Genomic DNA, 24,229 nt, shown 5'->3' with positions numbered 1-24,229 from the left:
TTCTTTTCCATTATTTGTTGGGTGACAGAAACGGCTTTCCCACGCTGCATATTAGAATTTCTCCCCTTTACCTTGTTGACCTAAGTTGTTTGTCTTCTGTATTATTATTTTTGCCCTCTCCTTTTTCATGTACACCTCAACGTGCTGTTTGGTTTTCTCAGTCTGCTTATGAGCGTTGCTATAGTTACTGCTCTCAGAGAAAAGGAGTACTGGTGTGAAGCAGCAGGGGGGTTCTGGGACTGGTAGATTTTAATGAAAGTCAGGTCAGGATCTGCTGGAGTGATAGTTGAGATACCAAGGCTCAGTGAGAACATTTAGACTGTATATTCATTTTTTATTATTATTATCTTGGGGGGCAGACACAAAAAATGCTTAGGAAACATGAAGGTTTGAGGACAATTGACAAAATTGTACTTTTAAGGACGTTGTGTCCTGTTTAAAGCACAGTACCTTACTTTTTCCCCACATGTATGACCATGAGTGCATCTCTTGTTTATTCTCCTGAATAATTCATTTGGACAGAAAACTCTTTTTATTCATCGCTTCCCAGCCTCTCAATGTCTTCTTTGCCCATTGCAGTTCAACAGAGTTTTTCATGACTTTTCCTCCCTTCTGTCTACAACCTCCCCTCCCTTTGCCTTTCTTACTGTCTTCATTTCTTTTAAAATCCTCTCTGTTCCTGATTCAGGCAGTTCACATTCATATTTTTTGTCTCATCAAAGGACTTGTTGTTCCCTGTGCATTTTTTCTCTTTCGTTCTTGAATTTAGCTTCCCTTCATCTCTATCAAGCTTCCTTTCATTTGACTTGCTTTGACGAAAATCTTCTTCCTCTGTGCTCTGGATTTTGCGTAACCCTGCGACTCTGCCTCCCTGCTCTTCTCTCTGCCTCTTTCTGTCTCCTCGGCTCACCCACTCATGGTTCACTTCTATTAGTATTCCCTTAGGGTGGCAAGACTCCACAGTGTGTCATGTGTCACCTCGAGAGGCAAACAATAAAAAACGAAATGTCTGTAGAAGCCCAGTGGCGCCTTTGCACGGAAGAGATATAAAGAGAGAAAGTCCGTCAGGGGAACAAAAATTAATAATTGAATGAGAAAAAGACAGGGCTTTGTATTAAAGAAGAAGAGACAAATTTGGTCATCCATATGCATGGATGACACAGTGAGACTGGAACATCCTGACTGAATGCGAGGAGTGAATGCTCATTTTCTCTCCATAAAAATCAGATCGTGCTGCAGGGCTACTGGATCAATGTGTTTTCACACAAATTTAGTGAATCTGTGACTAAGACACTTGTTTTCTGCTTAGTGGTGTTTTTAATCACCCTGTAAATGGCAAAGTACTAGTTTTCAACCCCGAATTTATTAACTTATTATGTATAAAACAAAAAAAATATCAAGAATGCAAATTTGTGTAGGGCAGTGGTAATGTTAAGAGTAGAGCATTGCACAATGTCCACATGCAACACAACCATCTTTTGATCCTTCAGAGACCATGCCCCCATCAAATGGATGCTAAAACTCAGCATTCACAGGCATTAACGTTGATATAGGTCCGTACATTGCATTCTAAAATTCACAAAAAGAGACAATTAGACTGGAGTTCAAATTTTGACCTCATTTACTTAAATGGACAAAGAGTCACTAATTGTGACTATTTGGCCAATAATCATCCAAATCACTGCCTGTGATGCTGCTGGATACGATATTTACAATTCAGATCTACCGCACATTGTTACACAAAAAACTAAAAACAAATAAAAATAAAATAACCGCTTAAAACGTGAGACAACTCTCATAATCATACAGTAACTACCGAGTAACTTAATAATGTATAATTTAAGAGACAACAGTATTTGACTTTGACATCCGACAGGCAGACTCACTGCTTTCAGCAGTGCTGCACAGCCAGTCCCAAAGATGAAAACATGGTTTTGCTTTCTAAGCGCTTGCTTCTCTCGTACATCGTGTCAAAAACGCATCTGAACATCCCTGTGTGCTCCGACACTAGCCTGAAATTCACTTGCATAGCCTTACAAAGTTATCCATAGGCAGCTCCTGCCTAATCATTTTCTCTTAAGCATGTTTTAAATCTGTATTTCTTCGATCTGCATCTAGTCCTTTATCTAGATATATTGATTTTTGTCTGTCAGCAAAAAGTTTGAATATTTGACATGTAGCATTTTTTTTCTTTTTTTACATCAGCAGCTCCTGTTCAAGGATGATTTAGATGTGTCACCAATGGTGGCATCTTAAAAGGGAAGCAGACAAGCTCTTTTTATTGCAACTGTATAAGAAAGACTATACTGTCTTTCTTCAGTAAATGTAAGGGATGATACTTAGGGCTTGTGAAAGTTAAATTAAGAATATTGTTTTTATTTATTTATTTTTTTTAATTTACCAGAAATGTTTGGGTGAATTAAATTTAAAAAAAAAATTTTCTTCCTTGGAAGTTTTAAATGCTTCAGCTTGCAGAGCAGGAGGTAATAAACTACCTTAAAAACCTCAAAATTCAGATCTTGACGTCAGATTAAGAAGTTTTCTGTAAATGTTCAACTTGGTCTGCTGAGGATTTTTTCCTGAGGGGTCATTTTGCAGAAATGAAAACCTGATGTTGGCTAACCTTTTCTCTGATGTTATGCCCCAAAGATAACATGTTCTCTTTGCAGAACATTGTATTTGTTAATGGGGGGTCATATCATTGAAAGGTAGACAGGAGAGCAGCAGTCAAACATTTTGAACATCAAACTAGCTCTTGGAATCTAGGAAACCCCAGATGTGTTAGATCAAACACAGAAATTAAAAGAACATATAATATCCTATGCTGTTACATGCTACTTTTTCAAAAGTATTCACTGGCTCATCTAAATAATGTAATTCAGGTGTTTTAATTACGTCCATGGCTCATGTGTATAAAATCCAGGAGAAGCAATTGTTACTGACCTCCAAACTTCATGTGGGGTTCAGATTAGCTCAGGAAAGTGTGTAAAAAGCTTCAAGAAATGAGTTTCCATGGCTGAGTAGCTGCATCTAAGCCTTACATTACCAATTGCGGTGCAGAGCAGGGTGGACTGACATTATAATAAAACCTCTGGATTAAGAATAGGATGTCACTCAAATTCATGTATGTGTAAAAGACAGAAACTTGCACAAGTTTGGCAAAACATAGTGTGTGTTTTCATTTTTACACTCCACAGACGGTCTGGATTAGCCATTCAGTCCGGGTCTAGAGCAGAGTCCTGACTTTGAGAAATTTTGCCCTGTAGAAATTATCAACTTTTCTGGAACCTCAAAAGTGTAGAATTTAATTAAATTTTCTAAGAGAGACACATTGTAGTTAATTGATGTGCATATTTATTCACATAATAGATTACTGATGGGGCTGCTTCCGGGTGATGAAAACTTATAGATCCTCCACAGCTTTTTGAATGATGCAATGTTCATCATCTTCTCATTTTTCAAGATGTTCATGCAATGGTAAAGCAGTTCTGAACATAAAATAGCTCATATTATTTGAGATGGTGATGTCGCATTTATGTGATTGGAATCTCTGCTGACTTGTTTCTTCTGACTATCAAACTCACTTTTTCTATTTTTGAAAAATAGAAAAAGTCTTGCTTTTTTCCTTCCTTTCTAATACGCAAACAAACGGGCATTGGGCTCAAAGCAAAATCATAATTCCATGTGTTGTCTACAAATCAGGCTTGCACCAAAGATTTCTCTTTCTTGAGCAATCCCATCTCACCAAACCTTCGTGAGGAACGTGAGAGGGTGATATGATGAGGTGAAGAGGAGAATAAAAAAGGAAAATAATGTGTTGTGAGAGGGTAGGACAACAAGGCCTGAGTCACATGCTTTCTACATGGAGTATTTAGGGTTTCGTTCTCTTTCTCAGAGGTTCTTAAAGATTTATAATATCGCATATTTATAATTTCGCAGCAGATTGCTCAAATTATCAAATTATCTGGCTAGATCCCTCTAACTCATACAGGTTTCTATCAAAAACAACATGCACACATAGGGAAATATTTGACTGCATATGTAGCTTTTTTGAATAATAATAAAAAAATAATAATAATTTTTTTGCTCAGTTTTTGTATCTTCGTACAGAGTGGTTCCCTGAACTCACACAGGTACACTGACCTTGTGTGTGTGGACCTTGGAGGAGGGTGGTAGTGGTGCTGCCATTGCCTGTTGCTAAGCAATTAGCAAGTCCATTACCCCTGCTAAATGCCCACATCATGTATTTTTCTCCCTGTGTGTATTTCTGTGTCCCCTTTGTGTGCGTTAGTAAAATGTTAAAGAGTGCTTTATAACTATAAACCACATCCTTTGTTGTCTGACCCTTTATTCGCCTACCTCACATATGTTTTGGTAATCTTTTTAACAGTTTTATTACACCTAGTCTTTTTCATGCTTTATGCTGTGTAATTCCGCTTAATATATTTGTGGATATTTGGACTTAGTAGAAAAAATAAGTCCTGAGATTTTTAGTCCACCTTAATATGTCGAACATGTTTAATATTTTGCATTTGGTTAACTTTATAGAGTCTTTTAATTACTCTTCATATAAAGGATGAATTCCAATTCTTTAGTTCCCATGTTCTGACTACAAATATTCTGCCTGTTATTTTTTCCTCACACCTCTAAAGCACTGTTGTTCACACACTGCTCACAGCCTATGGATAAATCATATTAACTCTTCTAAACTGAAATGTTTCCATGTGTCAAACAAGAAAGAAAATCATGCATAGTAAATCATTTGAGTTATTAAAGTGTCTGCTCAAAGCAAAAGTTTAACATTTTTAAATGCTTCTATTTTTCATGTAGATTCTAGATTCCTCTTTGTCCAACGAGGCCACTGGCTTTAAAATATGATATAAAAATGCAAGTTGCTTGCTTTTCCACTCTACAAATCCACATTACTTGAGGGTGCCGCTCCAGGGTTTCGCCTTGACTTCACAGCTTTAACGACTGTAGGTGAGGAGTTTGAGTGTAAAACTGTGTTCTGCCCACTTCAGGTGTTCTCAAAGATAAAAAGAAAATCAACAGTAGAGTGAAATACAATTTATTTCTCAATGCTACCTGGTTAGGACAAGAAAAAACTTTACTGTTTAGGAACAAGAGTTGCCTTGTGATTAGAATTAGAAAAAAGAATTTGTATAAGGAATTGACACCTCTCTCAAAAATAATAATTATAATAAGTTTATTTGTAAAACACCTTTCGAAACAGTTACAAAGTGGTTTACACTACAGTGTAAAACCAACATGCTTAAAAATACATAGTACAAATAAAACTGTAATCAAAAAGGTACAAAACTCAGCAGTTAAAACCCAACCTATAATACAGTATAATACCATTTTCAAAAGTTTTAAAAGATGACATTGTCTAACATTAAATGCATCATCTACATGCAGCAAAGTGAGGTACATCAATATGCTGAAACATTCTGCAAACCTGTTATAAAAAAATCACTTTTTGCACATTTTTGTACTTCCATTTGGATATCTGGTGGAGTTGGAAACAGTACAAAAAAATCCTCTGGCAATAAGTAATTACTTTATAGTTTCTGGAAAACTAGCTATTTTAAAAACCTCCTGATTGCTAAGTCACAATCGGTGAGCTCTGTCTCTTACCTAGCAACCCAAGCAGAGCTCCAGCATGTTTGGTCAGCTGATTTTACTGTCTAATGGCTGCTGGAAAAGACAAGTGTTTTGTTCTTGACTTGCCATCCAGAAACCCCTGAATGGCTTTCTGGAGGCTCCACGTCTGTTTAGGGTCAAATATGTACCATTGCACAATTGCGAATTTGTGTGCAGCCATTTCCACGTGTATAAAGTGTTTGACCAGGTGGATATTATTTAGATTTAAAGTGACAAGAGGCCCTAAAACAGTACATTTTGAAAATAACTTAAAATAGGCGAATAGAATAATTTTGTACAAAAAATAGACTTATCCAAACTTGTTCAGGAAGCATAATAGGTCCCCTTTAATAACTTATTATAAGGGTCATAAATATTTTGCTATTTATAGTTTGATTTTACAGATAGGTCTTTTTAGGTTTCTGTAAGGTGACATTATTTTCATTTCATCTCAATATTTCACTACTTACCAGGAGAACATGTCAAAATTATGCTTTTTTTACATTATGTATTGTATTTAAACACTCTTTTCATACAGTGTCTAAATCAGATAGCATTGGAAAGGAACGGTTTTAGTTGTTTTTTGTTTTTCCTCCATAGTTATTGTCTATAGTGCTAGAATTATATTCTGGTTGTTAAATGTTTGTGTATGTCTTTATTGCATCATGATTTTACTATTTAACTGTTTTATGTTTTCAGTGTGAGACTGTTGAGCAGTGAGATGCGGTGTTATGTTATGCCCTTTTTTTTTTTAAAAACTTACCTTCACTTCACTCTGCTGTCACATGCCCACACCTGCAGCCTGATATACGGCACACCAGCTAAATGCAGCAGCATGTGTTGGCTATAAATAACTGCAACGCCATTAAAAAAGGTTAGACAACTGTAGCTGGTAAAACACAGCCTCGACTCGGGCTTCTGAAGAGGCGCGTGAGCCACCTTCAACCCTCACTGTGCTTTCAGCCCCACAGGTACATGGACAGATGGTCAGATGAATAGATACAAGCTGTTAAACAGTCCCACCCCTTTACTTCTTACTCAGCCCAGAGGAAGGCAGAGCGGAGATTTTATAGCTACCATGAGAATGTCAGACATCCTCCCCCTGACTTTCTGCAGGTACCCAGTGGCCCTTAATGTAAAGATGATTGGTACTCTGATGCAGCTACGACTCCCCAACATTGCAATTAAAATCTCTCCTCTTTACTCTTTCTTTTTGAACATACTGATGCAAAAGGTATTACATCAAACTTCCAGCCTGAACTTCGAGTGTATTTCACTATAGATGAAGAAAAGGTAGTTAAAGTTGAACCTGCATGTACAAATAAAACATAAATTTATCAGTCTGGATATAACAATAAGTAACCACACGTCAAGAAAGTGAAAAATGCAACTTGACAAGGTGCAGGCAGTGTTACAGCAGGTGAGATAAATATAGGGAATGGAGGTCACACTCTTTGCATACCGAGTTTTTCATATTGAAAATAATTCAACTTAGCTGGTTCACATGAAATTCTCCCCAGATGCCAGTTTTAGCCCAAGTAGTCTGTGCATGCTAAGGCAAAAACATCTTTAACTTAAAAAAATTAAGTAATATACAATAAACCAGAATAGCACAAGGAATGTGTTGAATGTGCTTACATTTAATAAATGATAAACAACTTTCTTTTTGGTACGTTTGTGAAATCTTCTGTATGGAGAAGCTAGTTGCATACAGTGTTCGGGCGTCATTTTAATTCTGTCTTCTTTTGGATGCCTCTTCTATCTCCTCAGATCTTCAGCTCTATTCATAGATTGTTTTAATTTTCAGCCTACTTATCTTCTTTATCTGAAACGACCTCAGAGTTTCATTGCCTGTGTGTTTTTAGAACATTATTCACCCTTGTTCGTTCTGCACTTTTTTTTATTAAAAACGTCTCAGTATTGTGGCTTGCTTAATTTTTCTTTAATTATTTGAAGTCTGAAGTATCATATACAGAAAAGCAACCCAGCATCATGATGTTTTAACCTCCAAATTTAACTGTTGGTATGGTGTGTATTTAATATACAAATATAGTTGTAATATTGCCTGTGGGTGGCATTTGTAAAGATTTAGCTTTGGAGTACCACTCAAATGCGATCTTCGAAGTCAGATTTAGCTCACCTGGATCTCTTCAAGCACACCTGGATAGGTAGAACTTGTTTCGCAACATAGGCCCCTTGATGGTAATCCTAGACCTTATATCAGATGAGCTGAGACAGTGGATGAAGTCCTTTGGTTTGTTCATTAAGATCCTTTTTGTGTAGTTTCATCATTTACGCAATCAACAAAGAAGCTAAATGAAAGTAAGAAGCTACGTGTGTTGACCGGCTCAATCAAACCCGCTTTAGTTTTTGCTGCTTGTGATCATTTCATGGTACCTCAGTTGTCCCGTTGCATATGAAACACAGCAGTTATATTGGAAAGGATAATTTATGGGGTTTTTTTTTCTTGTGTCGGAGTCAATTGTTACGTTTTTCTTGGGTTTTACCTGTCTTGTATAAAAGCAGGTTGGTCTGCCATCAAACCGCACTTCCTTTCATGCTTAGAGACTTTAACATACAGGAATGACAGGCACATAGAGTGAAGTGTGTAAAAACTCCAATGGCAAATTTTCTTGTAACTGTGAAGTTAAATATTGTGCGTGAGTGCGCTCAAAGTCAAGGTCGTCCCTGTGGGCTGGATTTCTTTCCCTGCTGTCAGCTCACATGCTGACAGCTACACATATACATGCAAGCAGAAATGGAAATGGCCCCTGACTCCCACAGTTTTCTTGCTTTGTTTTTATTTATTTTTTTGTTATTTATTTATCTGCTTACATTTGCACGTGTATCCCAATGTGTTGGTTCAGATCAGGTAAAACGCACGCCAGTGGATATGCTCATTTTCTTTCTTTCTTTTGTGCAGAGAATGAATAACGGTGTGAATATTCATCAGCTTTGTACTCGTGACAGTTACCCATGTACCTGTCACTCAGAATCCCAGGTGTCTACAATTACACACTCGCACTCGTGCACAGCTCGGTGTTGTCTGTTAAATGCTGCCTCTGCATCGGAATAATTTAGCATTTTGTGTTTATATTCACACTTTGTACTCATGTTTACATGAGCCTGTTTGGGTTTTTATTAATGCAGTGTGTGTGGGGGTGGCTGCTGCTGATTTATTTATTGTGTCTGTCTCTGAGAATAATCACGTAAGTGCGACAGACTCGAGCCCGGGTCCAAGGTGTGTGTTTATGACCTCCAGCGGCAAAGCACCAGAAGTTTTGCTTTAATTCTGCCCTGGCTCTTGCTGGAAAGACAGGTGCACTAAACATGACTTATCCCTCACCTGAGTCCCTCTACGATTGGAGACTAATTGAACCTGTGTGTATGTCTGCGTGTGTACACCTCTGTGGGGGTCTGTGTGCACATCCCTTGCAGTTGAACGGCATGCACTTTTTCTTTTATTTTTTAACTCGCATATATATCTCAAAAACTAATTTCAACTTCATTCTATTTCTGTGATCCGGAAAGCAGAGACAAGTCATGCGACAGCTCCTTGTGGAGATGCCAGCGGCTGGGGTGAAATGGTGTTCGGAGTGCGAGCGCAATTATCTGAGATTCTTAGGAATATTCAAGTGGCTTACATGTTCTACCAGACTGGCTTCAGTCATTTTTAAGACGGAGGGACAAGAAAGCAAGACGGTGCCATAAAGGAGGAGGGAATCAGCATTTTTGTGTAGTTGAACCAAGAAAAAAAGGCAAATGATTTAAAAGAGGTATAAAAATATCTTTGTTTAGCATGTACACTGTTTGTTCATTGCAGCACTACAATGTGCAATTACCATTATGGGCATGTTTGCACTTATTTAAAATGGGGTAAGCATACATATGAGGCACCATGAAGTAACATCAAAGAGGGGAAAATGTATAAGAACTTCACACAATGGGTATAACCATCATAAGAATAATCTTGCCGATTGTACAAATGGAGGATTTTCTTTGAACTTTGTTTGACCTGTTGTTTAACATTAGAGTAGGTGTTGTACATGTTTTGTGTTTGCTCCATCTAAAGCATTAAGAATTAATTTGATCTAATCATATTGTCAGACTGAAATTCAGTTACATACCTTTCAATTTAATCATTATGAAACACTGAAGTCTACTTTATCCAACAAATCCAAGAAAATTTAGCCAGCTGTGTTGCGTCACTACATTTGCTGCAATCCCTCCTTCCGAATGAAGTGGAAAGTCAATTGTATCACATCTTTAATGTTGCAGCAATCTCTCATATTGAGCATGGAGCACAATTCCAAGAGGAAGAAACCTCCAGTAGAACTTGATCAGTGTGAGCAGCCATCTGCTGCAACCAAGTTGTGATCTAAGAAGAAAACACAAACACACACACAGAATAATGGCGCAGGAGCACTGCATGTTAAATAAAAAAGTAAAAGCTGGTGACGGTGCTCTTTTGGTGGCTTCACTCTGGAGAGAAGAAGAGATAAGATCCAAATCAGCAATTAAAATCTGTGGGAGAAACAGTAGAGTATATTAGCTAGTGGCAGGAATACTGAAGGTCCTTTGCTTCCTTTGTCTACATGAGAAGGAAATTGTTTGACACAAATGAACAGAACCAGGTTTATCGTCCAATGTGTTGGTTCAGATCGGGAGAAAACAGAGTCATGTGCATCAATACCTCAGCCAGTGGACCCCTGCAGAAAGATGTCTCAGCCAAACACAGAGATATTGGGCAAAATATAGAGAACACAAAGTTAATTTAGTTATCACTCCAGATCATGCAGTATTGGAGAGTAGTAGAAAAAAGTAGCAGAGGAAAATGTCATTATTCTCTTTTTTAGCTATAATGTAGCTATAGGGCTGAAAAACGCAGCACACTTCCAATATTAAAACCAGCATGCTATTTTTAGCTCTCTCAGCACTCCTATTATTAGTCAATATGATGGAGGCATGCAAGTATTCATCCCTCATCATCTGAGCAGCCTCTGGAGATAATGGCAACAATATGAACTTGAGAATGTACATACGTGCAACCCTAATGTTCATTTTGTCTTCAGGTTTGCATAGAGAGAGATTCTTTAGTTCGGCACTGATAAAACTGCTTTCGATTGTCATCAGTGGAAACTTGACTTGTGTGTCTTAGATATTTTTGAGAGATTTTTTTTAATTAGTTTGCAATAATCACAGTCTGTGGGGAAATCCCTGCTGAACTGTAAACCTATTTTAATATTAGTCTTATAGTCATAGAAGCACAAAAAAGTTTGTTCTTCTATTTTTTGTGCTTCCTTTCTCTCTAGCTAAACACAAGTTTTAATAAACACATCCCTGGACTGCTACCAAATGGCTAATTAGCTTATGACTGCATAAGCATCATTACTCAGTCTATACCCTCACAGGCTAATTGGCACATGACTGTTTTGCTTGACAATTTGGACAGCATAGTCTAAATAAATCCAATCCTGAATTATTCCTACAACCAATAAGTTTTTTTTTTTTTGTCTGCTCCAGCCACAGATTTTATATTAAATTTAAGTTGGCATTCTTACAGAGCCACCCAAAAATGTTACTTGTAACTCCAGTAATAAGGGCCGTGTTGGAAAAAGTACTCTTTAAGTATTACTTAAAATTCAGTCTACCAAGAGTATAAATCATTTTGGGTATAACTTTATATTTGTGTAAACAGTATATATACTACATATTATCATTAGAGCCCTATTGCAATATTGCATATTTACTTTTTGCATATTTACTTGTTTGGAGTCCTGAATTTGTTTCCTGTGAGTAGACAGCTTCATGATGAATAGTTGATGAGAAACACCAGATGTCCCAACGCATGTTATTTGATTGCCCATTTAATTTTCTATGTTTAACTACACTTTCTGCTACTATTAACACATTTAGAGATTCAGAGCAATAAAGGGACAGGGACACACGGGGGAAAAAAACCTTCACAAAAAACAGTCATAAAAAAAATCATTGACGAGTCTGAAAAACTGTCTCTGCCAGACTGTTGTAAGCATCTTCTAGTGATCTATGGCGCACATTTTACCCATCCTCTGTGTTGGCCTATTGCTACAACTTGGCTTTAGAAGATTTACAGAGTCGCAATGTTTTAGATTAAAAAGCATTAAAATCTGTGGATTTATTTGAGTAGTTCAGAGAAACGGAAACGGACCGAGAGAGAGATGATAAGAAAGATGGGCTAGGAGGAACCGGGGCCACAGCTCCTCTTCTCTTCGCTGCTCCCTGTGTCATCAGAACGTGTTTGTGGGTGTGTTGGACAGGCGCAATGGCTTGTTTATGGGCAGATTAATTGCTTTTATTGCCTTGTTTTTTTCTCTGTGAATGGTGCTGGGTGTTTTAATGAACACCCACACTGCTTGCCTGCCGTGCCCCGCCGAGCTGCTCCTGCTGCTGCTTTTCAGAGCGTAGCCGAAGCCCACCGCAGCTAACTGCCTAACGCTTCCCTCACAGCCCAGCACAGGTGACTGATTCAATGTGTGCCTGTATGGCCGTGTGCCTTGGCCTTCTTAAGAGGCTTAGCGCAGGTGGGCGGTTCCACCCTAAAGGCAAAAAGTGGGGGGACTGGCGCTTGGCTGGAGCGTGACTTTAATCATTTCCTGCTGAGCTGAAGAGAACTAAGCCAGGGCTCCTGCACAACCACGACCGCGAGGATTGTTAAAAGTTATTGGATGCCCCGATAACTTTGAGCCAAGGTGTGATTGTCCATTTAGTAAAGACGTTCCAGGAATAAAGCCTAATCACTTCTACACATAGAAGCTTTGCATAGATCAATAAAAAATTGAGGAAGATCTGCAGTATCCTTTTTTTCTCTCTCTCTCTCTCTCCTTTTCTTTTTACCTCATTACATCTCTCTTATCAGTCCCCTTTCTCTCATATTGTCTTCATCCCTATTACCCACTTATTACCTCCATCCACTTCTCTCATTAATCAGGTGTGCAGGGGTTTCTCTTTTTTTCTGCCCTTCCACTTCATTAAGCCTAGAACAGCAACGGACCATAGCTAATGGACAGTCACAGCTTTAACTCACACTTCAAAGCCGGCTATAATTGTTTATTTTTATTTTTTTTTTTGGAAGCGTGCGCCGCGGTTGGATAATGGATGTCTGAGCGCGCGACGTGAGCATGACACATTCAGTTTTATAACAGAGGCAGTAAAGAAAACAGCTTTTTTATGTCCTTTTAATTGATGTTTTTTTTTTGTTGGTTTTTTTGCAAGGTGTTTGAGCCACAGGAGGCACAAACAAGGCCTCACAAAGAAATAGCCTTCAAATTGTGTTGGCTTTCTGTGGAATTATTGCACCTTTACAGTTTCACCACACTTATTTTTCATGTTAGAATCAATTTGCTTGCAACTGAAAGTGCAGAAGACCTTGTAAAAGGAAAGGGGGAAAAAAAGAGAAGTGCTCTGTGGATGTGGAAAAGCATTGTTACACCAGGGAAACCGACTCAGAAGGCATTTCCTGGGCGTCTCAGCTTGGGCCTGGAGATAATACACACGTTGAGCAGAAAGCTTTCAAATGTTTGGTTCAAACAAAATGTATTCTCAACATGAGCTATTGGAGGGATTCTACTTTAGTTTTAGAGACTTTACTCGTGTAGGTGGGTCTCTCCTGTATTAGTATCACTTTTTTTTAATTTAAAGTGTCTGTTAAAAGTTGACTGAACTAACTTTTAGAACAGAATTAAATCACTGGAGGACACATTAAAGGTTAAAAGCTTTCCCAGAAGTGTGTCAGTCATGTCTTTGGGAGCTTGGAAAGTTTTTATTTTACAGCACTGTCAAAAATATAATTCAGCATATTTTATAGGTCTCTTATAGAATTTGTTCATAAGCAAAATAAAGTTTTTAATGGTACCACATCACCTTAACTAAAGAAATTCCCCTAGGGAGCTCATATTCTTTGCTCTGCATGTCTTTTACAACTCTTTTCCTCCCGCTGTCTTTACAATCTTATTAAGCAACAATGCCGATGCTTCCATTTGACCATAATGCCCAATATAAAAAAACTTTATAGCTTCATACATTTACTTTCAGCTCTTTGCATATATATTGCTCCTAAGCCCGCAGTGCAGTCGTTTGTGTGGTGTTGTTCAGCTCAGCTGCTGCGGAGGACAGGTAGTATTGAGAGATGTTGTAAAAGGGTGCTTTATCGTGTGTTTGTTCTGGCATGTTAACGGTTGGCTTTACAGTGCTGATTATGGCCCACCAGGAGACGAAGAAGTGCTAACTATACACGAAAAAACATTGTGGGAGTGTAAATGATGGGGAGAGGTCATTTTCTAGATTGTTTATGTTTTAATAGAAAATCCAAACGAGTTCCATACCGGGCAGGGGGTGTTGTTCTCTTCTGGTGTCTAATATTAGGCGGTGAGGAAAATTGTTTCACTCCTGAGCTTTGCACAACTGAAGCCTTATTCAAGTACATGCAGGAGGGCATGTGAAGTTATATGAATGTGTTGCATTTTGCAATGCATGAACGTATGTTTATGTGTATTCACTTTAGCGTGATACCGCTAAGAATTACCCAATTATGGCGTGTCAAGAGCTAAATCACCAAGTAAATGAAAATCCAATTTAATCATGTCTGGCAAAAATAAATAAATAAATAAAACAAATTGCAAATAAATACAGAGTGACCTGCTATGGTTTAAATTAAGTTTTCTGAACATAAATATTAATTATCTTTTGTAAAAATCTAACAGTGTTTCCAGTATTTCCTGAAATGCTGTTAGACAATCCTAAAACAGGACATCCTCATGGCATAGCTTTAGGAAACTCTGTGTTTATGTTTATTAAGCATTTAAGTCAAACAAGTACATTATCACTTTCAAACTCTCCAGTATCATTTACAACCATAATACTATTGTGCATCTCATAAAGACAGTTGTCAAAAATTAGCAAGAGCTGTATTTTACTGCAGTTTCTGTTTGCCTTTCATCAGCGAGGTCAGAAGTCACACGCGGAGCACCTCAAAGTTCCGCACTGGGATCCCTCTTATTCAATATCTACATGCCCCTGATAGCTCAAATTATAACAACTGATAAGATTAGCTACCATAATTATGCAGATTATACACAGCTTTACATTCCAGTGTCACCAGGCGACTAGAAACCCACTCAATCCTTGAGCCCTGAACCTTTAGAGACACATAAAGACAATTACAAAGTCAACCTTCTGTCACCTGAAGAACCTTTCCAGGATTAAAGAACTAATGTCCCGGTATGATTTAGAGAAACACAGCTGTGCATTTATCTTACTGCAAAAACATCTTCACATGTCTGCCTAAAAGGTCAATCAGACAGCTGCACCTGATCCAGAACGCTGCTGCTTGTGTTCTCACTAAAACCAGGAAGATAGAGCGCATGACCTCAGTTCTGTTAATAAATCACTGAATGACTTGATGCCAAAATACATCAATGATCTATTGTTATTGTATCAACCTTCCAGATCACTCAGGTCTTCTGGTGCAGATGAATTCTGCATTCACAGAGCCAGAACCAAACACGGAGAAGCAACGTCCTGTTTTCATGCTTCTCTAATCTGAAACAAATATCCACAAAACTCCAAAATTGCAGTAATTAAATGAAGCATGTGAAGCACTTACTATAATATGCTAAAAAAGTAAAGTCAACTTGACTACCTTAGCCTCTTGAATTATGTTTAACGTGTAATTTGTGAGAATGAGTCTCACTTAGTTTTACCCAAACTGAGCACTTCAGTATAAACACATAGGTGCTTTTCATTGCTAAATAGATACTTACCGAGACCGTTTGTATCATCCTTTCTTCTTCTTTTTAGCCTGAACATTTCTTAGGGTAACTCATCTCTTTCTCTGTTTACCAGCAGAGATCCAGCTTACAGTGGTGCACTGCCGGAGGACTTCACAAGGGTGCTTATGCAGCAACCTAAATCCTAAATTAGGAACTGAAAGGAGTCTGCTTTGACATAAAAGCCTTTTTTTCAAAACAAAAGAAAGATTTCTATTCTCATGCAGGAATAACACTTCATGTATGTTTGATTTCCTTGTTGATGATATGTTGAGCACTGAATATGGACCATGCCATAATAAATGCCCAGGTCTGGTTTTTATCCTGTGTTAGAATGCTCACACACAATCTGTGATAAGAATTAAAAGTGCACAAAAATAACTCGGGCTCAGTTGGGTTAGGACTCCACTTTATGATTAATTGCTTCTTTTTTTTGTTGTTGATCTTGCAAATAAGATTCCAATAAAACACAGTGACCTTCCATGGTTGTATTACAAAAAATGGAAAATAGTTCCAGATTAATCAAAAAAGATTTATCCCATACATGTACAGGTAGAGCTTCTTTCCTCTCTTCGGTATCTATAGCATATTGTGACAGTGAAGGTTCCTGTCTCTTTTCTATGATGTATCCATTATTCCTTCATTTATTGCTAGTCGTATGATGCAGTATTTATGTGTTGATGTGTCTGTTCTCGATAGTGGTGTATTAGCTTTGCATGGCTGTATTTAGGTTTTTCCTCCCTGCTTCATTTCCTCTCTATCTAGCAGTGCCTCTACTCTCTGACACCTTCACTCATTAGCAAAACTCCCACAGCAGACAGGATGACTCCCTGCATCGGCGTGTGTGTGTGTGTGTATGTGTGTGTGTGAGAGAGAGAGACTACCAAAGCAAGCGCGCCAGTCAGCTCTTACTGCAGGGTCATTCAGGGACGACATTGGCAGAGTCTGGATACTAAATCCTAATGGGCACTGGCAAATCTGCCCATACACACACACACACACGCATACATGCAGGTGCCAAATGACACAGATTTTTGCCAGTTTTGACTGCGATAACAGCGTGTCTTTAGCTATCCTTATCGCACACAAATGCAGGGTAATCGTTAGGCTCTGTGTCCCCCTGGTAGAGGAAAGGATTGAGGATATGAATGTGATGGTAGAGATGGCGCCGACTGACTGGCTGGATGGCGAGGCCAAAGGACCCAAGGGAAATTTGACTGATTGAGGCTGCCTCCAAGCCCACTGCTTACTGCATGTGTGTGTTTGATACTCACAGGACTCTGTGTGTGCACCAGGGCAGATGGTATGATGGTGTTTGAACCAGCTAGGTGCAGGACCAGGTCAAGACAGGGTTTTGGGTGTAACTTGAGTGAGTTAAGGTGACTCAGTTGGCTCTAAGTTATCCTATAATTAAGTTGCAAGAACCTGGTCAGCAAGCAATGTTTTTTTCCCCCCTATGCACAGGTGTAACCAGCTTTTGATTGTCTGATTGCCTTATTTTCTCTGACACCAGCCAGATGTTTAAGTGAAACCACAATAAAGTATGTGAAAAAATACATTTTTTGTAGTTAAAGTCAAATTGATGCTAGATTAGCTACACTTAAACATAAAAAAATCAAATAGCATGTAGACAAATTTTCCAAAAACAACTGTATGCATGACAGAAACAGAGCTTGAGTTCTCCATCTGTTCTGAGAATGCACACAACTGAAATACTGATGTCAAGCCAAGCATGGCACATTTTGACACATTATTGAGCATGGTATTTCTGTTGACCGGTATGAATTATGGCTTGACTGTCTTTGACTGCTGCTGCGCACCAAATTTCCCCATGTGGGACAATAAAAGATTTAACTTGAACTTGAGCTAGCTAGGGCTACAACCTCATTATGGCCGTCCAACTCTGCAGGTTTTCCAGGTCAGTTCCCGTAATGCTTTTGGTCACGTAGCTGCTGCTGCAGGTCAAATGTCAAACAACAAGATCTCCCGAATTAACCAAACTTAGAAAGTGATATGGTCTGGGCACCGTGGCCCCTGCATCACAAGCTTCTTCTCAAACATTATTTTCAGGAAAGTGTAATCAGTGCACAATATTGTGTTTGTCTATTGTGCTTAAATCTTATGTGGTCTAGTCTATGATGCCCTAATGCCAAAAAAGTAAACTTCGTCAATGCAACATAGCAATTCAGGTTTGATGTTGTTGTTTTTACTTTAAAATAAGAGCCTAAGACATCAACTTTAACACCTTGAAAGTATGCTCACAGCAATCTGAAAAAGTATGTGACCTGTTTCCTCTAATTTTGCTGCTGCTAAAATTGTGTAAATACTGATGTTGCTTCCTCTTCTAAAGCAACACTGAAACTGATGGTGGAGGTACAGAAAACTCATATTTCTGCACCTCCAGATATGATCCAGCCACCTTCTAATGGGTCGTTCTCTGACATTTAATTCAGAAAGAAAATGGAATGGAATGAAAAATTTTCAATTCTTCATGATTAAATTAACTAAATCAAATTACCACTGAGCTCAGTGGTAATTGGCTGCTCAGCCAAATGTTCTCATATTTTATTTGTGTGTCTGAAATAAAGTGAATCTGTAGGTTGTAAAGTATGTGCCTTGTCTGTCATGTTATAACATGGTGATCAGCTTTTCTCCCTTTACTTGTTAGTTTTCATTTGCACTGAAGTGTAAATATTACTTGGTTTGTTCATTAATATTTTTCTCCCTAATTGAGTTCATTGATTTCTCCAGGTAAATAAACAAAGCTGGATAATAGAGGAATGAACAGTGAGCTGTTAACTCCACTTTACATCAAGTAAAATAGAAAAAGAAAATCAGCTACGACTCTATGGGAAATAAGTGAAAGTAATACTGGAATTTATGACAACAGTACATTTAAATAAACATACCAGAATCACAAAACTGATCATTATCTCTTTTTTGAATCACTTCGGGTGTGTTTCCATTTGTTCCCATCTATCTTTCACTTGGATCTCTAAGTTGAGTTAAAAAATAATTTACAAAGCCTGCACATCCTGTTAAATCATGTGCGGATTGAGCGTCGTACGCGCATGGCTGTTTATGTGTGTGTTTTATTCGAGGTAGAGGAGACAGATTTACGTCAATGTACAGGAGAGATGAAGGCCCAATCCCCAGAAGGACAGTTCTCTAGCTTGTATGTTTCTCTGGCAGCCTTGGCATAGTTCCAGTTTAATTCCTTCACAGCCTGCAGGCATGTTCTTTCACCTTCTTATTCCCTCTTTCCTTTCTCAACAATGAATCTGCTTTCACATTTTCTCCTTCTTAATCCCATAACCAGCTTTGAATCTCACTCTTGCTATCATCAATTACTCAGCAGGCTCCTCCACCATACTCCTTTTTTTATGTATTAAAATTGTATTTGCATGCCAGGCAAGTCTTTTTTTTAAAAATTTTTTACTGTCAGCGGTATAACCTTCAATAATCTGTAATGAAAATAGCCAATTTATATATCTGATTGCTATCTCCTTAAGGATAAGATGTGATGAAAAGTGTTATGGAGGATAAATATGACCAGCATTACAACCTCACCTTCTATCATGTATTATCATTTTTATCTTTGGGTTCCTGACAGTTTAGCTGCTCTTTATAGTTCTATTATAGAAAATCTGATGTGCAGCTATCTTTTAAAGTGCTGTATTAGCTTTTAACACCTTGTACTACGGACACCAAACATATTGTGAGGCAGTAAAATACCAATAAAACCCACTATGAGGCAGCTCACACAAAACCATAAAACTCAATACTAGAAAAATAAAAAAGAAATCTAAATTTTATTAGAAAGGGTGCAAATCAGTAAATCCATATCTTGTACACAAACATATTTATAATCCTTTGGGGGGCAGGAAGGAAGGAATTACCTGTCAATCCAGTTTTTCTTCTTTCATGTTTTGTCCTGGTGAGTGACAGGGGGAGGAAGCAGAGAGGGCAGAAAAGCAAGAAGCAAAAAGCCACACAAACACAAAGACATTTGAGGGGGTTTCCTTTTTTTATTTGCCAATTAACCTAACATGTTTTTTTTTAATTGTCTGAGGGAAAAAAAGTGTAAGTCCACACAGAAATTGCTGCTCATTTGCAATGCAAACCTTGTTTTGAAGATTTCTATAACCACTAACAAGAACATCAGTGTTCTGTTTAAACCAAAAAAATGCCCTTTGACCTCTTCTATTACCTCTTTAAGGAAAAGGTCCAGATTCACTAAACGAAATAAACATGTAAATCCCAGTTTGAATTATGAAAACCTCTCAAAGAGTGTGTTACTCCCATTTTGCAGCTAATTCAGACTTTAACTCATCAAAGCACAAACTCCACTCGGCCTCCGATGGAGTTCTGTGGAATCTGATGTTACAAGATGTTACCAGAACTGACCAAAGATTTCCAAAAATCCTTATTTTTTAGAACCAACATAATGATCAAGTGTCATGTTTTTGTAGATGAAAGTAGAACCCAAACACAGAACAGGCAGAGGCATTACAAGAAATCTAGAGAAAACATCCTATAAAGGCAGTAGAACTGTTCGCCTGCTCATTGCATAAAAAATATACTTTTGTGACATTATGAAATTTGTAGATCAACACTGGGAGTCTAATATTTTAAATTAGTTGATTATTTTTAGGGGGTTATTTCACCACTTGTATTAAAACAGTTACCTGAGTGGTACTTTGTGCTCCTTCTGTTTCCAATCTAGACTTTGTGCTTTTCATAGCATAAAAAGTCTCAGTAAACCAAATGTGGGTTTTTTTTAGTACGAAAAGAAAAAGTGTCCCAGCCTTCATTTAGTAGGCTGATCTGCATCGTGCAGCAACAGGTGTGGGAGGGTTTTTTTGTTGTTGTTGTTTTTTGTTTTTTTTTACTGTTTTCCCCTTACAACCAGCATTTTAATAAAAGCCTATAAAGCACAGAAATACCATGAATTAAAATATTTGCATGTTTTAAAATTTTGAAGACCATTATAGAACCCTGGTGCATACCTAACTTACCCACCTACCTAATTAAACAGTTAAATCTCCTGGGTTTGCTGTGTGTAGATGTTTCCCTTAGTCTGTTACACCCACTGGGCTCAGGTTCTCTTCTGCATCAGCATCCCTTCCCCTCTGCATCCTGCTCTCTCTACTCTGTTTGACTGTACCATAAATTTACCAACACACATATCTGCACACGCAAGACACATATATACACACACAAATCAATACAAGTCTTCTTGGCACTACCAGAGCCCAAAATGACTATAGATTTTCTGTCTACCCTGCCACTAAATTATGCAAACCTCTGGTTTATGTCCAAGTACTTTTTTGGCATTCTCGTCCTACAAATGAGATGATAAGAATTTTATAATAAGGCAGAGTTTGATTAATACAGGTACAGATATGGGGAAGGTGATAGTTATGTACAAGTGAAAATTAAATGCTTTTAAAAATGTGTTGATCTTTTTAATTTGATACCTGATTATTGCCAAATGTTTACTCTATAGATTTTGAAATGAGTCCCTAGAATTGGGATCATAAATGTCCTGCTGAGGTCAGGACTTTGCTCAGGTGCTTGATACTATCAGAATTTCAGCTCGACTAGTACAAATGAATATCTAAATACTAAAGAGTGATGAGTAAGTAAAGAATAAATGAATCTAATTCAATATAAATATCTATATTTTGTCCATGGAGGCTGAAAATTTTAGCCTATACACAAAGGCAATTATCCTAAACCTGCAGTGCACATGTGTTTCTTTTCATGTTAGAGGCGGCATGCAGAAAGACAAATGTTACGGGAAATGGCCCATGAAATTTGCTTTTAGTTGCAAGTCATTTTTAAACATTGAATTTTGACACAATGATTTCAAAATACTTTTTTCTTGTCAGCCAACGGGGGTACAGGCCAAATCTTTGAGAATTTCTTAGTGTCTTTGTAAAGTCTAGGATATACTGTATGTTGCTAATGCGTCAGAGGGATAAAATATATATACTTTCACGTTGCTGCAGTAATTCCATTATGTTGAAATCTAACATCCTTCACCGTGTCAAAGGGGGGGGAATGTTTCTAGCTTTAAAGCATCCCAATAGCTTTTAACCTATTAGGTCTTTTCAGCAGAAGCTGTTCTTTACTACGGTTCTCTCAACGACACCGGTCCCTTATCCCTGGCATCTACATAAGCGAGTCAACATATCAAATGCATTTCCAGTAGCATAAGCTACCTGCTACATTGTGGTGCATGGTATATAAACTTGGAAATTTGTGCTAACTTTTAGCTACAGTTACATTCTGCAGATGATATACAACTTTTTACAACCTGTTAGATTTGTTTGACAACAGGTACTTTCAAGAATTACTGGAGGTTGTATGTGACATCAAATACATCTTTTATACCAATTATTTTCTACCATCCAACAACCATATAATCCCAAACAACAGAATGAAACTGTACTTTTGTGTATGTATACTTTGACTCTTGGCCTCCTTTTGTCTTTTTCTTCACTGACCTTTCTGCAGCAGTCTTCACTTTATATCTTTGTGCATGTCCGGAGTAGTGCAGCAAAAACTTCACAGCAAAGAAAAGTTCCCTTTGATGTTACCTCTCTACAGAAGTATGGTGCAGAAAACCTATATAACCTTGGTTTTGTGTCCGTTTTTTTTTATTATTTTCCCATAGTTCCTTTAAAAGCATCCAATACCTGATCATAGCTAATCACTACAGAAAAATGGAAGCTTGAACATACATCACCAAGCAGATAGCATGTATATCTGCTGTTCCTCTCTTTGAAATGGTCAAAACAACGTCAAAGTGATTCTAACACTTGTATTCTCAAATGTTAACACAGACTCCTAAACAGCATTAACCGCTTTCAAGGTGTTGTTGTGTAATCTATCTTCAAGATATTAGCTTCACCTGCTTATCCTTTTGCTAACTGAAAAAAAATCAAACTAACCAATCGAATCCTGCAGTCTTCCAGAAAGATTTGATATCAATTCAAAAGGACAAAGAGGAGGAAATTGAAATGATCCACTTGCTCATGTTTCCCTGGAGCTCGATTACCTAAAACACACACACACACACACCCACACACACACCCCTCCTTACTTTTTACCACTGTTTAACGCTGTTTTATCTCTTGTTTCCCGACAGCTGTCTTATTCTCTAACCAACATTTTCTTCAACATCTTTCTGAATGAATTCTCTGTTACCCTGTCTCAATATTCCCAGTCGGCCACATTCAAGAAGCCTTTCCCTGAATGTGTATGGGTAATGGACACTGTCCAAGAAAGAGACCACTGTCTGTCAAGAAGGATATTAAGACAGATGTAGAAAAAGGCAGAAGTTACATTGACTCAAAAGAGGAGAGAAGGATCGGGGAAGATTTAGTTATCCAGAGCAGAGAGCCGCGCTTATGCTTCCACTCGATCAAGATGCTAAAGATGAAATTGAAAACATCCCCTTGAAACAACCATTGTTCAGTATGTAGAGCTTGATTTTGTCTAACAAGTTCATTCTTCCTTCTTGTAAGCAAAGCAATGACCAAACTAACCTTTTCTGTTTGCATAAACATGTAAAATAATTATGGGAAAAAGGATTGCGTTGCTGTCCGCAGTTGCTCGAAAGGAAGTTTTTCCAAAGACACAGCAGTTACATACTGGGTTTTGCAAAAGCATACCTTTTAAAACCTTCACATTTTGTCATTTTTTAACCAATTACCACCAACCGTAGACCAGTACAAAGTAGGAAAAATGATTTATACCAATGCTTTTTCTTCTCAACTCTGACCAGCATCCACTATCAGTGCTGAAGAAAGGCAGTCCCACAACATGCTGCCACAGTTGAGATTTTTTGCCCAGAACTTGGGAAATTGGTTCATAAACTCTCTCTGCTCTAAACTTCCCTGTAAAATTGTCTCTGATCAGCCCTGTGACTTTGTTGGTTTTTATGATGCTGTTTGTTCACTAATATTTTCTACCAAACCCCTAAAGCCTTTCCACAACAACACTGTACACTGAGATTAAATTATATACAGTTGGGCCCCTGTTTACCTAATGGGTGACTTTTCAAGGCAGTTAGAAGCGGTGGAGCTTATTAAGGGTATCACAGTAAATGGGGCAAAACACACCAAACACCAATCTCATTTTTTTTATTTCTACAAAATGTTGGAAACCATGTTTCATTTGCTTTCCACTTGGCAATTGCGCACTACTTGATGTTGGTCTATCACTTACCCCTATGTGATAGTCTGAAGTCTGGCAAGGCGCTGTCTGTCATTATACAATGAATAACTTCAGAGACCAAGTCATAAAGTAAACATAGGAGTAAACATTAATTTTAATGCAGCACTTCATCTAATAGATGTGACATGTTTCTCCAGGCGGGCTTCTCTATTACTTAATCGGTCATCTAATTGATGTCATATATTTCTTAATGATTAGGTTGTTAAGCGGCCATTATTCAGAAAGTCAAACAGTAATAAAGAATTTGACTGTAGACGCACATCAGCGCACTGTCGTGAAGCTAGTGGATGATCGGTGCCCTGATGTGACCTTCTTGGCTCGTCTGAAAGAAGCGCTCCACTTAAACTTCGCTGGTCCTTCGTAATTGAATTAGTCTGCTCAATTATGTAGAGGCAGGCCTGTCCTCATTATACGGCGCTATTAAAACACAAGAACCAAGCCAAAGGGGAGGGGAGAGGGAGCAGTTACTGAGGAAAGGAGTGAAGAGCTAAAAGTTATTTTAGTAAAGCATAAAATTTTATGGCTTTGTCTTC

The 24,229-nt window shown here is 38.0% G+C and overlaps 1 protein-coding gene across 2 annotated transcripts in view; it reads left to right on the top strand.

Moving 5' to 3' along the window:
• schip1 (schwannomin interacting protein 1) overlaps nt 1-24,229 on the top strand; it is a 266,812-nt gene that overhangs the window by 57,873 nt on the left and 184,710 nt on the right. The window lies entirely within an intron of this gene.

The sequence above is a fragment of the Xiphophorus hellerii genome, chromosome 18 (assembly GCF_003331165.1).
Source record: "Xiphophorus hellerii strain 12219 chromosome 18, Xiphophorus_hellerii-4.1, whole genome shotgun sequence".
Taxonomy (NCBI): domain Eukaryota; kingdom Metazoa; phylum Chordata; class Actinopteri; order Cyprinodontiformes; family Poeciliidae; genus Xiphophorus; species Xiphophorus hellerii.
Note: the sequence above shows the minus strand (reverse complement) of the source record. Positions and strands in the feature narration are given on the sequence as shown.